Source organism: Phocoena phocoena, chromosome 6, assembly GCF_963924675.1.
Source record: "Phocoena phocoena chromosome 6, mPhoPho1.1, whole genome shotgun sequence".
NCBI lineage: Eukaryota > Metazoa > Chordata > Mammalia > Artiodactyla > Phocoenidae > Phocoena > Phocoena phocoena.
In genome coordinates, this window is record NC_089224.1 from 29,931,907 (window position 1) to 29,936,425 (window position 4,519).

The following is a 4,519-nucleotide window of genomic DNA, read 5'->3' on the forward strand; positions in this document are numbered from 1 at the left end:
TGCTGTGTAATGCCTTATGCTGTCTAACCAAAATGCTATCTCAGTAATGCCACAGATGGTCACGATATGTTTTGAGTGGATAGAGGAGAAATAAACATATTCTTCCTTTTTCTAAAAAAAAAAAAGTCTTCATTGCTTTGTGCCAAATAACAGTAACAATAATAGCAGCTAATGCATATATCATTAGATAACTCATTTAATCTTCATAACAACCTTATGAATTGGGCACTGTGAATAACCCACTTTGCAGTTGATGAAACGGAGGACCGAGAGGTGAGGTAATCTGCCCAAGGTCACCAGCCCATGAGCGACAGAGCTGGGATATGAACCCAGGCAGTCTGGCCACGAAACTCGGAGTTAATGAATCGCTTCTCCTGTGTGTTGTCTGTTCAGGTCTGGGTGTGCAGAATCAACATGAGCAATGCTTTTAAGCCCTCCTGGGAACTGGAGAAGTGATATATTATTGGTGGTACCCATCTAGGACCTATTGGCCTCCTGTACATGGGTATAAGCATCTGAGGCACAAATGAAGGTTTAAGTTATTACTCAGTGATAAGTTTTTTATAAAAACATAACACTTCATTGAATTAACATAATATAATAATTCCTAAGGTTTAATTACCATAAAGAAAAGGATTCATCATAAGAACAAGATTTAGGAAATACAATTTGTTGCAAACAAGCACTTTTCTATTAGGCTCTGTGTAAAAACAGTTCCTCCCTTAGCTGACCCTGGTCCTTTCTGGACTGGAATTCCAAGATTATAGCAAGTTATATCAGATGTCAAGAAACATCTGGACTTTCTTAAGCTCTACATATATTAGGATTTTGCCAATGGAATGTAGGTGGAAATGATGTATACTAATTCTAGTTTGAAAACCCAATGAATAATCCTTCATCCACTCTTTTCCATGCATTAAACGTCGTGAGTTTCAATGACGGTATTACAACAGGACAAAAGCCTGGGTGTCTGAGCCACTGCTCTGTCTACATTGGGTTGTGATGTGAAATAGAAATGAACCTTTGATGTACTAAGCTACTAGGATTTCAGGCTTATTAGCTATTGCAACATAACCTAGGCCATTCTAAGACTGAGGTTGGGAAGGCTTTTTTTGTTTTTGTTTTTAACTTCTCTGAACCCCAGTTTCTTCATTAAAAAAATGTTAATTGTAGTATTTATTGTTTTGGTCAAGGCCATGTTCGCTGTAAGTAACCTACTTAGGCCAACTAAATCAGAAAGGGAATTTGTTGGAAAGATTCATGAAGTCCAGTACCACTGCAGAGGAGGACAGCTTACAAAGAACACATCCTTCTTCGTTCCAGCATTATCATCCAATTCACTAGTGTCTCTGTGTCTCAAGCTAAGTTCCCAGGACAGAAAATCTGATTGGCTCACCTTATATCAAATGTCTACCTCTGATCCAATCAGCTGCAGCCAGAGACAGGATCACACAAGCAAATGTGTCTTGAATCTATCTTCCTCTTATGGGCAGGGTGCACTTTTCTCCAAGATGGGGATCATGGGCTGAGCAGATACCTCAAAGATATCTGCTGTGCTACACACAGGGATGTTGAGGTTACATGAAAAGGCATATGCCGGGCTGATTCTGCATTGTCAGGAGCTTGGAAGTCACCACTGCAGCCTAACTAACTGCAAGTGAAAAGCTGAAAAGGCTGAAAAGTCAAAAACTCTTCTTGGGTCCATAAGAGAAGGAAGGACACAGGGCAAACCATTGTCCCCAAGGTTGGCGAGACAGGTGAAAACAGGCAGTCACATCTCACCAGAGCAAAGACTCATGAAGGGAAATTGCTGTAGGAGCCAGTGCTGGGGTCTAAAGCCTGAACTGTAATTAACAGATTGCTGGAAGTTCAGCCTGGACAGTTCTGAGAGTTAAAAAATTTGGGGCAACCTACAGGGGGCCCCCAGGATTGTGAGTTTTACCTCTAGGAGCTTGACCAGGATACCACAGTGAATGCTGGAGAAAATACTGGGCTTCTGGCTGGGGATGGGCAAAGGAAACATTTTGAAACACACCAGAGCACTCTGTTCTTAACAAGGCCTGCCCTCAGGGGAAATTAGTTAACTGGAGCAACCCAATCAAGGATTATCAGTCTTTCTTGACTGACCTGGGGAAGGGAAATACCCCGACTCTAGCCAATTCTAGCCATCCCATACCACTTAAGGGGGAGGAAAAAACGGAGAAACACTTGTGAAGTTCACAATCTAGAAGCACAGTCTCACAAAATGCTGAGACCTAATCATAGGACTAGGTCCCTCCCCTCACATCTCACCACCTCCTTACTAAAGGCCTATTTACAGCAGTTCCTTTTATCCAGTACACTATATCCAGCTATCAAGAAAGAATTACAAGGCAAACCAAAGGGCAAAAAACCACAATTTGAAGAGACAGAGCAAGCTTCAGAACAAGACATGGCAGGGATGTTGGAATTACCAGCCTGGGACTTTAAAACAATTATGATGGGACTTCCCTGGTGGTGCAGTGGTTAAGAATCTGCCTGCCAATGCAGGGGACATGGGTTCGATCCCTGGTCCAGGAAGATCCCACATGCCACGGAGCAACTAAGCCCGTGTGCCACAACTACTGAGCCAGTGTGCCACAATTACTGAAGCCTGTGCACTCTAGGGCCTGCATGCCACAACTACTGAGCCTGCGGGCTGCAACCACTGAAGCCCACACACCTAGAGCCCGTGCTCTGCAGCAAGAGAATCCTCTCAATGAGAAGCGCATGCACCGCAACGAAGAGTAGCCCCCACTCGCTGCAACTAAAGAAAGCCCGTGCGCAGCAACGAAGACCCAACACGGCCAAAACTAAATAAAATTCAAAAAAAAATAAGACAATTATGATAAATTTGCTAGGGACTCTAATGGATAGACAGCATGCAAGAACAGATGGGCAATGTAAGCAAAGAGAAGGAAATCCTAAGAACCAAAAAGAAATACTAGAGATTAAAGAAAACATTGTCACAGAAATGAAGAATGGCTTTGATTGGAATTTGATGGTCATGGCTAAGGAAGGAATCTCCAAGCCTTAGGATATATCAGTAATCTTTGAAAACTGAAAAGCAAAGCAAAACATAGACTGGAAAAAAAAAACTAACAGGGCTTCCCTGGTGGCGCAGTGGTTAAGAATCCGCCTGCCAATGCAGGGGACACGGGTTCGGGCCTTGGTCCGGGGGGATCCCACATGCCGCGGGGCAACTGGGCCCGTGAGCCACGACTACTGAGCCTGCGCGTCTGGAGCCTGCGCTCCACAACGAGAGGCCGCGACAGTGAGAGGCCCGTGCACCGCGATGAAGAGTGGGCCCTGCTCGCCGCAACTAGCGAAAGCCCTCGCATAGAAACGAAGACCCAACACAGCCAAAAATAAAAAAAAAAAAACAAAAACAAAAAACAAAAAACTAACAAACAAACCAGGATATCCAAGGACTGTGGGACAACTACAAAAGATGTAACATGCATATTGGGAACATCAGGAGAAGAAGAAGAAAGAGAGAAAGGAGCAGAAGAAATATTTGAAATAATTACGACTGAGAATTTCCTCCAAGTTAATGTCAGACACCAAAACACAGATCCAGGAAATTCACAGAGTAACACACAGGATAAATGGCAAAAAAACACACCTAAGCCTAACATCATCAAACTACAGAAAATCAAAGATAAAGAAAAAATCCTGAAAGAAGCCAGAAGAGGAAATAAGCACCTTACCTACAGAGGAACAAAGAATTACATCTGACTTCTCCTCAGAAACCATGCAAACAAGAAGACTTGGAGTGAAATATTTAAAGTGTTTAGAGGAAAAAACCCATCAACCTCTGAATTCTGTACTCTGTAAAATTATCCATCAAAAGTGGAGAGGGACTTCACTGGTGGTCCACTGGTTAAGACTTTGCCTTCCAATGCCAGGGGTGTGGGTTTGATCCCTGGTCAGGGAGCTATAATCCTACATGCCCCACGGCCAAAACACCAAAATGTAAAATAAAAGCAATATCGTAACAAATTCAATAAAGACTTCCAAAAAAACAAAGTGAAGGAGAAACAAAAACTTTCTCAGACTAACAAAAATTGAGGGCATTTGTTGCTAGTAGGTCTTCCTTGCAAGAAATGTTAAATGATGTTCTTTAGAGAGAAGGAAAATGATATAGGTCAGAAGCTTGAATCTACATAAAGAAAGGAAGAGCGTTGAAGAAGGAAAAAAAGAAGGTAAAATAAAAACTTTTATTTTTTATTCTTAATTGATCTAACAGAAAACAGTTTTTTCAAAATACTAATAGCAAGAATGTATTCAATTACAACTTATTCTTAATTGATCTAATAGACAACAGTTTGTTCAAAATAGCAACAATGTATTCAATTATATCTGCTTATGTATATATCATATATATGCACTTATGTATGCTTACATATAAGTGAAACGAATGATAGCAATTATACAGGGACAGGAGGACGGAATTAGAATTGTTTTGTTATTATAAGGTACACCTACCCATGAAGGGGTA